Source organism: Podarcis raffonei, chromosome 12 (assembly GCF_027172205.1).
Source record: "Podarcis raffonei isolate rPodRaf1 chromosome 12, rPodRaf1.pri, whole genome shotgun sequence".
Classification (NCBI taxonomy): domain Eukaryota; kingdom Metazoa; phylum Chordata; class Lepidosauria; order Squamata; family Lacertidae; genus Podarcis; species Podarcis raffonei.
The window spans coordinates 50,439,742-50,452,881 of NC_070613.1; the positions used below are offsets into that span (position 1 = coordinate 50,439,742).

Here is a 13,140-nt window from a genome sequence, read left to right on the forward strand (position 1 = left end):
CAGTTCAGCGCCTTGCTCCCATCAAAGCTGCCACCTGAGTGACCCCTTCTCAAAGGAGAACAAAGTGTCTCCGCAGAATGTGACAGCCGCCAGAGGAACGCTGCAGCTGTTGCGGCAAAGGCGGCCTCTTGGAATCTGACAACCTGCTAATATACATAATCTAAGGAAAGCTGCGTGCCGCATGCTGCACCCTGAAACAACCTCCCTTTTCCCTCTAGTTGCGGCAATGTGCCTTGAGTGTGTGTGTGTGTGTTTTTATTCATAGCCGGGTTCCAAGATTCTGTCACATCCCAACTTGTAGCATGACAAGGAAATGCAATGCAAAATTAGGCTACGTGAGTGAAGAGGCAGAACTATGCAGAAAGAGACAGGATCGATTCTATCAATGCATCTTCAGGCACTTGCCAGTGCCACATGACCCAGCAAGAAGGTCCAAGGTATTGAAACTTGCCTGCCAGTGGTGGCTCCTCCTTCTGGGTGCTGGTAGAGAAGATGGCAGAGAGACTCATTATAATGCCAGGCAGCGCCGATGGGTCACTATATTTTTGTCTCCATCCTCCTCTGCAAGTGATTCTAGGAAGGCAACTCTGCGATGGCGTACACACTGCGCTTTTAAAGCACCTTTGAAGCACAGCATTACCCCCAGAGAATTCTGGGCACCGTAGTTTGTTAAGGGTTGCTAGGGATTCCCTGCAAAGGGCAAACTACAGCACCCAGAATTCTTTGAGGGAAAGACTGTGCCTCAACTGTGTTTTATAGTGTGTGTGTGTGTGCATAGCCTGAGATGAAGGAGGAGGGAGCTGACCAGAAGTGCCACCCCCTGAACTCATTGTAAGAAGGAAGTCAAGTGTGGGTCAGCTGAGGTTAGTGGGGCAGTGCCCCATTTGCCTGAAAGCACCATCCTCTTCTGTTGCCCTCCTTCAGTCCACTTGCTCCCCTGGAAGAGTTTTGGAAGCCACAATCCAACAGGTGGCCACCATGCTGTTCTCTCCCATAATGCACTGGACGTCCTGTTAGTCTGATGCATTCTGGGGGTCTGCAAGGATACTGCCTCTCAGAAGCTTTGCTGTGCCTTATAGTTTTTTTAAAAAATAGCAGACCTGCTGCCCTGCAAGGGGAGCCTTCCTGCAAATCTGAAGGGGACCTGACCCTCACAGGATTGGGTCCCCTGGGGGCACTTTGCTGAGGGCCCTCTTAAACTTGGAGATGACCCTGTTCTTAATGACTCTCATTCACTTCAATGGGACAAAGTATAAACGGGCAGCAACGGTTGAGAGTCGTGAGGAAACTCAACCTGCCCCTTGCCTCGCTTGCAGCAGACTCCAGGAGCAATGTCAAGTGTAGCACTGAGGCAAAGATAAGACTGGGAGACTTAAGCACATGCTAACTCAGGGGTCAGCAACCTTTTTCAGCAGGGGGCCGGTCCACCGTCCCTCAGACCTTGTGGGGGGCTGTACTATATTTTGAAGGGAAAAAATGAACGAATTCCTATGCCCCACAAATAACCCAGAGATGCATTTTAAATAAAAGCACACATTCTACTCATGTAAAAACATGCTGATTCCCAGACCATCTGCGGGCTGGATTGAGAAAGCAATTGGGCCAGATCCTACCCCTGTGCTAACTGGTCAGACCTAGGCTCAGTCTGAAGGATCTCAAGTAAATGATTGGTAAGCATGACTCAGTGGCGTAGCGTGGGTTGTCAGCACCCGGGGCAAGGCAAGTAATTTGCGCCCCCTAACCCGTGGATTTGCGCCCCCTAACCCTAACCCCCAGATGTTGCGCCCGGTGCGGCCGGCCCCCCCTGCACCCCCCACGCTACGCCACTGGCATGACTGCCAGAGATTTTTGGAGAGTCACTGCAGTTCTCAATGCACCGTAAGAAGTGGACTGACATTTTTAGGCAGCTTTGCATGTTCTTATAATAATACTTTCTGTGTCTTCTCCACCTGTCAAGGTGAAAGAGAGAGAGGAAGATACCCTCCATAAATGAAATTTATGCCAGGCCCAACAGTTTTGCTGGGTGGTGGGTGGGGGGAAATTCCTTCATTGTGAGCATGTTTCTAGGAGCAATTCTTAAATGCCAGGGATGCTAAAGTCAGTCCTATGTGAGTCGTCGTCTTCTTCTTCTTCTTCTTCTTCTTCTTCTTCTTCTTCTTCTTCTTCTGCTTCTGCTTTTCTATTGTGCTGTTCTGTTTTTGTAGCTGTCCCCCCCCCATCTGACATGGATAACCATCTGCAGCTTTGTGGCTTTTGCTAAAATGTTCTATCTGTGCATTTCTCCATTTTGGCCAGGGTGGGGAATGTATCCTACTTTGCTGAATACAGTCCTCTGTTTGACAGGAAAGCCAGAGAAAAGTCTGCCATTTGAAGGGCTCTCCAAAAGTCTGCTTTGAAGATAAAGAAGATAAAGAGAGGGCAGGAGGGGCCTTGAAGCTGTCAGTCCACAGTTAGCTATTTCCTGCTGTGGTGAGATATCTATTTCTACTTAAAGTATGGAAACCATTTCTTTATTATTATTATTTTTAAAAATATTGACTTGTCTTAAAGTTACATACAAACTAACTAACACATAACTATGTAGACAATAACAAAACCATACACGGGGCAAATTCAGTATGCAAAGCAAATCTCAGATATGCAGTTCCATAGAGCAAAGTGTATATAACCCAACCACAATGAGGAGTGAGTCATGGGAGGAGTGATTATATGACTCTCCCCATTGATATAAAATTTGCATCTGTTCATGTAAATCAACCCATGCAATTTTTATGTAGATCTGCATCCCCTTTGGTGTTCCTTTTTGGTGATGCATTTGCGGTGCAAACGTGGCCACACTATGCCTTGAAGTCATGGGTGAAAGCCTTCTTGACCAATCACATGGGAATTGGTCTCCTTCTGAGTTCTTAAGAGTCTCTGGGTTTCTGTTTTCAATCCTACTTATGCACCACCTGATTGATTAAACATGGTCTTTAGCCCTCTTCCACCTGGGAAGCAGGGGGACTAGTGAAGGCTGTTCTGTAATTAACCTTCCGCCTAAGGTAAGAATTATTTCTTCATGATTAGTTCCCTGGACGTACTTCTGAAGCTGACCTGCAGCACCCAGCTATATGACACACAAGGAATTAGTCTGGTACGTCTATGCAAGGCTGAGTAAAATGTTTTCAGCCCTCCAGCCACTGATCCTAGGGGAAAGGTGCCCATAATTGCCAGGTGAGCGCATGAGGGTTATCTTAACAACAGCCTCCCTGATTTCATAACAGCAGACTTCCTCCCACAATTCTCCCTAATTGGCATGTTAAAACAGTAAAATCACAAAATCATACAAAGTCATCCAAATACATTGATAATCCAAACACATCCAATATATAAAAGACTAGATAACCACCACTGAATAAATCAGGCAACTTTAGATTTAGCTTTAAAGATCTCGGCTAAGTACCCCGAAACAATCTTGGTCATTTCAGGAGTATCATCCCTCAACAAATATTGGATTACAGACTCTTTGCAAATCGATAGTTTGAGCTGTAAGGGAGTCACTAGGAGATCTCTGCAATGGGTGTCGAGAAGAGGGCAACCCAAAATTATGTGATGTATTGTATCTGGTGTTTTCCTATTACAGGAACAGAATCTGTTCTGGAAGGGGATTTTTTAAAAAAACCTTCCAAACATTAGAGATGAGGGGAATGCATTTGGATGAGCTAGCATAAAAGATCTGCATTTCCTCCCCTTGAGGATGCCGCCCTGTGTAATGTACTGGACACTACAGAGCCAAGTGAATTGCACCAAAGTTGTGAAGGCAGAGGTTGTGTGCATACACTTCTGAATTTCCCATTGCTGCTTCTGAGCTTAAAATCTAACAAATCTATCTCATTCCTTGGTTTTGCAATTTTGCTCTGAACAGAGCCATAAGTTAGCACGGAACTGTAGAAATTGCCATTACTGTCTAATGTGCAATTCCCTCTGCTTAGCCTGTTTCCCACCCCCTCCTTGTTCTGTAAGTTTTTAATTGCCTAATGTTGTGCTGTATGACATAAAGAGCAGGTGTTCAGCAGCCGCGTAGCAATAAAAAAAGAGGTGAGGGTGGCGAGAAGAATCTAGGTTATCTTTTGACTAAGACATCTCCTTTGGTGTTTGGAAAGTTCGGGAGATAAATGAAGAGCAGAGTTCATCTAGCAGTTTTGCAGGTTGTGCTGCAGGCTATTAAAATGCCTAGGCAATGAATAAGGACGTGCAAATGATACTGATCAGGTAAACATCACATAACTCGGCATCTCTGGCCAATTAGGGAAACCTCTGAAAGTTGTCACTTGCTGTGCGGAGGTGAAGATGGCCGACGTTTTTGAAAGCATGATTGACTTTCACAGGGAAGTGATGTCAAAAATATGTTTAAATGTTCAGACTCTTAACTCTGAGAGGCGTCCATGTATTTACAAGAACTTTTTTCCTGCAGACTGAGGGGAAAAAAACTCGTAAGAAAATGTGGATAGTTTCAGGATTACGGGCTGGTTCACCCAGAGCCCAGTTGTATAAATAATCTATGTGCCCTCTTCCAAAGCTCATATAAATCTCTAAGTGAACTAGAACTTTTGCACATAAATGTCTATGCCAATAGGCCCTATGACACAAACTGCCCATTGCAAAATATTGCTGGTACTTTGACACACTAGCCCACAGGTACCAGCAAGCTGCCTGCGCTTCCCATGGCACTCAAAAAAGGACTCTGTAAATATCTCTCGGGACGCGAGTGGTGCTGTGGGTAAAACCTCAGTGCCTAGGACTTGCTGATCGAAAGGACGGCGGTTCGAATCCCCGCGGCGGGGTGAGCTCCCGTCGTTCGGTCCCAGCTCCTGCCCACCTAGCAGTTCGAAAGCAGCTCTAAGTGCAAGTAGATAAATAGGTAAATTAGGTACCGCTTTATAGCGGGAAGGTAAATGGCGTTTCCGTGTGCTGCGCTGGTGCTGGCTCGTCAGCTGCAGCTTCGTCACACTGGCCACGTGACCCGGAAGTGTCTTTGCACGACGCCGGATCACGGCCTCTTGAGCGAGATGAGCGCGCAACCCTAGAGTCGGACACGACTGGCCCGTACGGGCAGGGGTACCTTTACCTTTAAATATCTCTCCCTCCCCCCCAAAAATTCACAAAGCATGAGAGACTGTTCACTCTTCCTGCTCATTTCTGTTTTGCATTGGCCCAGCCTCTCCTACAATGTACATATCCCCTTAAACATGCCCACATTTCATTGGATGCAAGGCTGGACACCCACCCTCCCATACCCTCCAACATTTCTCCAATGAAAATAGGGATGTCTCCATTCCATAACGATAATTTTACTATTTATACCCCACACATATCACTGAGTTGCCCCAGCCACTCTGGGCGGCTTCCAACATATATAAAGACATATTAAGCATTAAAAAAACCCTTCGCTATACAGAATTGCCTTCAGATGGCTCAGGGGTTGGATAACTCCATATCCTCCAACATTCCTCCAATGCAAATAGGGGCATTCTAAGGAAAATTTGGATACTCCAGGGTCAAATCAGAAACCGGGATGGCTTCTCTAAATCAGGTACATTCCTGGAAAATAGAGACACTTGAAGAGTCTTGAATGGAGCAATATATTTTTTCTTTTGATCCCTCAGATTTTCACAAAACCAGAAGAAGAGTTTGGATTTGATACCCCGCTTTATCACTACCCTAAGGAGTCTCAAAGTGGCTAACAATCCCCCACAACAAACACTCTGTGAGGTGAGTGAGGCTGAGAGACTTCAGAGAAGTGTGACTGGCCCAAGATCACTCAGCAGCTGCATGAGGAGGAGCGGAGACGCGAACCCAGTTCACCAGATTACGAGTCTACCGCTCTTAACTATTATACCTCACTGGCTCTCAAAACTGCACAAGCAAACCACATTAGAAATTTCAACACTAGAATCTGAAAGGTGTTTGCTGAGAATTTACAATTGCTTTCATTTCCAATCCAGCATGCTAGTAAGGATGGGTCTTAAGTTCAACCATGTATAGATGTGTGTGTGTGTGTGTGTGTGTTTCTTTTGATCCCTCAGATTTTCACAAAACCAAAAAACCCAAAAAACCAAAAACCTGCACAAGCAAATCTACCATGGCCCGTTTGTGTGCTTTTTCAGGCTTCTAGGGTGAGTACAATTTTATTTTATTTTTTATGAAATGCACATAGATATCTGCATGCATGCACAGTTGGTATGTAATGGAAATTAGAAGGCAGCAACAAACACAAAAGGGAATGCTTATTGGTATGAAGAGGAAAGGCAGAGGTTGCTCCAAATATATGTGCAGGTGTGGTCTACTCTGGTTTAAGAAAAAAATGGAGTAACAGCTAAATAACACTCAAATAATGCTACCTGGGACCTCTGATGGGGGTGGGCATGCCTGCACCATTTTGTGATCCAGTGTCTATTTCTGCTTTTTCTAAGATGTGGCAGCCATTTTGTGTTATGCCATGCTCCCAAAGCAGCCATTTTGTGACTGGCACCCACCCCCAATTTCTCAAAATTTAAAATGTGCCCACTGGCAACCCCTGCATAAAACCAGGGCACCCATTCATTATGTATGCAAATGAATGCAAGGAGAATGGAGACTGGGATAGGCCCTAATGATCTTTCCTACATATCCTGACCGTATCCATGCTCCTTTTCTACACACAATCCTCCTCAGTTTTTGCAAGGATATGGACCACGTGTAGAATGCATTTTCAGATGTATTTGTATTGGTTGCTGTGCAAATCACGACCTGAATGTATGGAGGAAAGGGGAAAAAGAAAATACTGTCCTCTGCATAATCATTTGTACTCTTAAAATGTGCCTACACAGGGCTCCCGGCTTTCCTTACTCGTGAACCCAGCACATCAGAGACTATTTAAACATGAACTCTGAAACATGATGGGAACAAGCCTTTACTAAATAAAGGAAGAACATGTCCCACTGTAGTCCATTATTTCAGTTTTCAAATAATGCAACATGGTTAGAAATTGGGCCAAATCAATACAGCTGTATCTGTTTCTCTGCAGGGAAAGACTGAAATCTAAACCTGTGTTTAGCAAAACTTAAATCCTTTTGTGCTTCCAAGGCTGTGCTCTGTTTTATGAGATTTGAAGGGGGCAGCATAGTTCACCTGCCCTAGAAATATTCAGAGTTAAGGTTCATGCCCAGTGGAATTTGAGGTCACAGAAACCTTCAGGAACTTGATATTGTTGGAAATACATTCTTGTGATTGATACTATATTTATGGCGCAGCATCCCTGCTCCCCTCCTTCAAGCAGAGCTTTTGAAATATTCTGTTTCATCAGGATCTTCTTCCAGTATCACATTCAGTTATTGGATCAAACTGCCATTAATAGCGGAGCGAAGAATTTCATAGCTGTACTTGTGGAGCAAGCCAAAACCCCCAAACATTTTAAGTAGGCCCATTAGCCCCAAATTTTGGAGAAATCCATAATTTAGTGAATATATTGGGGTGTAGCTGCACATAACTAACTGCAAAATTTGGAGAGGATTCACTCAAATCTCTGTTGGGTTAGTCTAGGTCTAGAGCTAAGCCAGAGACCGCTGATGACACCATCAATGAGCACCATTATCTAGAGACCTCTGGGCCTTGTGTCTGCTGCATGCTGAGATATCCCCAGCAGTAAACCACTCAAGGAGAAGTGGACAGGATCTAATTCAGGCATAGGCAAACTTGGTCCTCCAGATATTTTGGGACTACAACTCCCATCATCCCTGACCACTGGTGCTGTTAGCTAGGGATGATGGGAGTTGCAGTCCCAAAACATCTGGAGGGCGGAGTTTGCCTATGCCTGATCTAATTCATGCACAGTAGTCTTGAGACCACTGGATACTCCATTGGAAGACTCAGACTTTTCTACCACTCTGCACCTTTAGTGAGCCTATGTCAGGGACTGGGCAGAGGAGGAATGGTGGAGACCACTTCCCCATCCTGACCCTTCCAGGGAAGAGGAAGAACGTATAGATTTGCAACAGGGGTTTGAGGGAGGTTGCAGCTCAGAGGCAGATGAGGGGAAAAGTTGGGAATAAATCATGGGAGAGCCAGAGCAACACCCGGTTGACACGTTGTCATTAGAAAGCATTCCAGACCCTCCATCTCCCAGAACCCGGCGAGCCTTGAAAGTAGGAGAGCAAAGAGCTCAAAGACAGAGGGCACGTAGCAGCACCCATAGAGGAGGTGATGAGGATGATGAATGAGGAAGTGGGAGAGAGGGGTGTGTGTGTGGAGATTCACTCAGGACAACACCATTATCCAAGAGGCTGGGTTCTATAGCCTCTCTCTGTAAAGTTTGAAATAAAAAAGGACGGTAAGAAACTTTTCCTTGTCTGACAGCATCCTGACAACCTATGAGGACAGTAGTGGGGCAGTCCTCTTTGGTGGTTGTGGACCATGACCAATACAATACAGTGGTACCTCGGGTTACAGACGCTTCAGGTTACATATGCTTCAGGTTACAGACCCCGCTAACCCAGAAATAGTACCTCGGGTTAAGAACTTTGCTACAAGATGAGAACAGAAATTGCGCTGTGGCGGTGTGGTGGCAGCAGGAGGCCCCATTAGCTAAAGTGGTACCTCAGGTTAAGAACAGTTTCAGGTTAAGAACGGACCTCCAGAACGAATTAAGTTCTTAACCCGAGGTACCACTGTACATTTAATCGTCGATTAACACTGATGATATGATTTTCGTATGACCAGGCCTATGCTTCTTAATACCAGTAGCTGGAAGCCACAGGAGGGGAGAAGACTCTTGTGCTCAGGTCCTGTTTGTGGGTTTCCCCATAGGTTGGCCAATTCGAGAACAGGTTGCTGGACTAGATGGGCCACTGGCCGCATCCAGCAAGGCAATTTGTATGTTCTTAAAGTTGCACCTCTGGTAAAGAAGGAACCCCACAAGATTTCCAATATCTAACAACCAACATTCTTGCTTTGACTATTGAATTCTCAAAAGGTCTCCTATAACATTCTATTAAACTGAAAAATCCTTTTCCAAGGTTCACTTCGGTCTCATAATTCATTGGAGAGCTTTTACTAAAGCACACAAAAGTGGTTTAATAAGCCATATACTGAGTAAAGGTCAATTTTAGATATATTGGTTCTAGTCCACTCTAGTTCTGATCAGCCAGTTGTGTGCAGCACTTAGCAGTTCTGAATGAGACGTTGTTGCCATAATTAAAGAGGTTTCCATAGGGCTTGGAACAGTACTGTGATAGAACCACACATCCCATTTTGTAGCCACATTTTCTCAACCATATTCACGTAGCCCTCTTCTGCACAGACATCTCTCTCACTGGATTGGGGCAAATGACCTCAATCAGATATGCAGCTTGTAGGGTACAAGTTTTCGCACTCCAGTTTCCCTACAGATGAATTGTTAATTCAGCTTCAGTGCATTTTAATCAGACTTCTCCAGGCAGCCAATTTCTTTTTTTATTCTTAACCATGGGTAGGCAAACTAAGGCCCGGGGACTGGATACGGCCCAATCGCCTTCTCAATCCGGCCCGCGGACGGTCCAGGAATCAGCATGTTTTTACATGAGTAGAATGTGTCCTTTTATTTAAAATGCATCTCTGGGTTATTTGTCAGGCCTGCCTGGTGTTTTTACATGAGTAGAATGTGTGCTTTTATTTAAATGCATCTCTGGGCTATATAGTCCGCCCCCCCAACGTCTGAGGGACAGTGAAAAAGTTTGCTGACTCCTGTCTTAACAAACAAATGAATAAATCAAGCAAATAACCAAGGTATGTACAAGCTACAACTAGCTGTTTATAGTGGTCTGCCAAGCGCCTTTGCCATCTCCATGCTGACTTTTTGCCAACTTAAAAAGGTAAAGGGACCCCTGACCATTAGGTCCAGTCATGACCGACTCTGGGGTTGCGGCGCTCATCTCGCTTTATTGGCCGAGGGAGCCAGCGTATAGCTTCCAGGTCATGTGGCCAGCATGACTAAGCAGCTTCTGGCGAACCAGAGCAGCGCACGGAAACGCCATTTACCTTCCCGCCGGAGTGGTACCTATTTATCTACTTGCACTTTTGACGTACTCTCAAACTGCTAGGTTGGCAGGAGCAGGGACCGAGCAATGGGAGCACACCCCGTCGCGGGGATTCGAACCGCCAACCTTCTGATCGGCAAGTCCTAGGCTCTGTGATTTAATCCACAGTGCCACCAGTGTGCCATCTTAGGCAGCGGCAAAAGCAGGGATTTTATTTTGAGGGGCTGTCACACATGGCCAGTGGGCTATCTTTGGCTTTGTGGGTCACCAGTTGTGAAGACCTGATTTGGACACACAATAATATTAAGGATGAGGGTGTGCTAATATCCAATGAACATATAGGGAAGGTTGGGATGTTTATTTTCCTTGTTTTTTTATTTGCAGATTTATAAACTGCTTCACAACCAAAAGTTTCCAAATTGGTGTAAAATAGAATTGATTACAAGACACTTTAAAATACAAAAGATTACAGGCTTGGTAAAGTAAAGGCAATAAAAACATTGCTGCAATTGAATCTGCCTCACCAAATAGTTAAAGTCCTTCTCTTTCAGATGCCTGTTTTCTTTCCACTGGACCTGTGTCTATTACCTGCAGATATATTAGAGCCACTATGCTAAATTGAGAAATCTCTTGGATAATTGAGGCAATGCCTTTCAATTGACTGAAATCCACAGCTGATGAATAGGTTGTCATAGATATGGTACAAACATTTCCAAAATTGTTAGAGACCACTGAGGAGCCTGCTTGAAACTCCTGATTCTGCCAGAGATGCCACATTCAAATATTATTTCACCCATCCTTTGTAGGTGGCACATTTTTGGGTGGTGTACAATGCCTTCTGATTTCCCCCCAAACAAATTGATGGCTGTGCTCGCTTCGGCAGCACATATACTAAAATGGGAACGATACAGAGAAGATTAGCATGGCCCCTGCGCAAAAGGTATTAACTTCACAGCATGCAGTACGCTTAAAGAAAATGTTATGGAAATGATGTATAGGTGGTATTTAACACCAGTTAAACTGGCCAAAATGTATAGGGGGAAAAAAGAATGTTGGAACTGTAAGGAAAAGGAAGGTACTTTTTACCATATGTGGTGGACATGTAAAGAGGTAAAAGCTTTCTGGGAAATGATATATAATGAGTTAAAGAAAATGTTTAGAAACACCTTTGTTAAAAAAAATAAATCCAGAAGCTTTTTTATTAAGTATAGTGAGTAGAGAGATACCGAGACAAGATAAAAAATTGTTCTTATTTGCAACAACTGCGGCAAGAATTTTCTTAGCCCAAAGATGGAAACGACAGGAGTTACCAACAAAAGAAGAGTGGCAGATGAAAATGATGGACTTTGCAGAACTGGTGAAATTGATGGGAAGAATCCGGAACCAGCAAGACCAAGCATTCCAAAAGGACTGGAACAAATTTATATTCTATTTGAAAGACAACTGTAAGCAATTAACATCATTAGCAGGGTTATCTGAAGATCTGTAAGGTGAAATTGCTACCTATTCAGGTTGAGTAATATAATATTCCAGGTAATGATATAACAAGGATAGGAAACGAAGCGAAATGTAAAGATGTCAAGTTTAATTTTGCAAACCATCAGACGGGAGGGAGGGAAGCCGTTAGGCTCAGTCGAGCCAAAGAGATAAAACAAGAGGGTATGATGTTACGTAATGTGATTATATGTAAAACCAGTAAAAATCATTTATAAGAAAACAAAAACAAATTGATGGCTGCGCATCAGGGGTGCCAACTTGAATAAAATATTGGAGGGGCCCAGGTAAGCTCCGCCCTGCATAATCAATCACAAGATGTGGCACACACCCAATATTTGAATGGCAATGCCATCAACCTGGGGAGGGGGGCTGGCCCCCTCAAAGATTTTATCGGGGGGCCAAAGGGCCCTCGACTCTTAGAGTTGGCTCCTATGCAAAAGAGTATGTTAACTTACATAACGGGCTATGCAAAAGTTTACAGAAAATTTTATATGAACACCAGGGATTAAATAAATGGCACATATTTTGTTTCATAAGGGGGAAAAGATGTTAAGGATACAGTGAAATTTTATTTTGATTTTATATGAACACCAGGGATTAAATAAATGGCACATATTTTTGTTTCATAAGGGGGAAAAGATGTTAAGGATACAGTGATCGAGGGGGTACCAAAAGATGCAAACAAAATGGTTTGCAATATAAGTAAGAAGTAAAAAAAAAGGTAAAGTGCAGAGCGTGTTTTCTAAAATAATAATAATAACCATCAGTTTTAATCCTGTATTACCACAACACTAATACAAAAAACAGCTTTAGAAACAGAGTAAGAACACATTACCATGCAACCATAGTCAAGTCTTATGGGAAAATTGGTGCTGAGAACAATACGCATAACTCTCTTGCTGAAGTCAATGAGATTGAGTCCTTAACTTTGTAAAATATTTACTGCATAACAGACTTCCCTTTTTTGTTTTTGGAAATTTATAAAAAAATCTAGATAAACATGCAAATAAGCTTTCTGAATGGTAAGTTTACAAAACAACTTTTAAGAGAGGAAAATATGCACAACAGCTTAAAAAATCATACTTTAGGACTGATGGAGCTTTTTCCCCCTCTAGAATTAAAGTAATGAAAAAGTTTATCATAATTAAGGTTAGCCGTCTTTTTCAATTGCAAAACAAATATTCTAAAGTTATCTTTTAAATTCCCCTCCTATTTATTATGCTCAGGGGAACACCATGGTTTGCAGAAGTGGGGGAAAAAAGTTTTAAGAACAGTTACTGGGTCAATTCCACCCTCCCAACATATTCCAGTAAGGACTGAGCATGCTTAGTTGCATTGGAGTACAGAGTGGCGTTTGGGAAAGTAAAACAGAAGGTACATGTCTGGGGTGTGGGGATAGGAGTGATTTTTTTAAAGGCAGTGTTTCTCAAACTTCTTTTTCCTCTGGGCCACACTTTCAGAATAAACATTTGCTCACATCACACCATTTTTAAAAATTATTGATAATAAATACTTTGGAAAACCAAAAGATGCAACTCCTAGCAGTGCTTGATTCGTAACACAGAACACAACTACTTTATAATATGTCCGGAAAGTATTAAACAATGCAGCT

At 43.5% G+C, this 13,140-nt stretch overlaps 1 pseudogene; it reads left to right on the forward strand.

Moving 5' to 3' along the window:
* The first annotated feature begins 10,898 nt into the window (after positions 1-10,898).
* Positions 10,899-10,968, forward strand: LOC128398583 (uncharacterized; annotated as a pseudogene).
* The last annotated feature ends 2,172 nt before the right edge of the window (positions 10,969-13,140 follow it).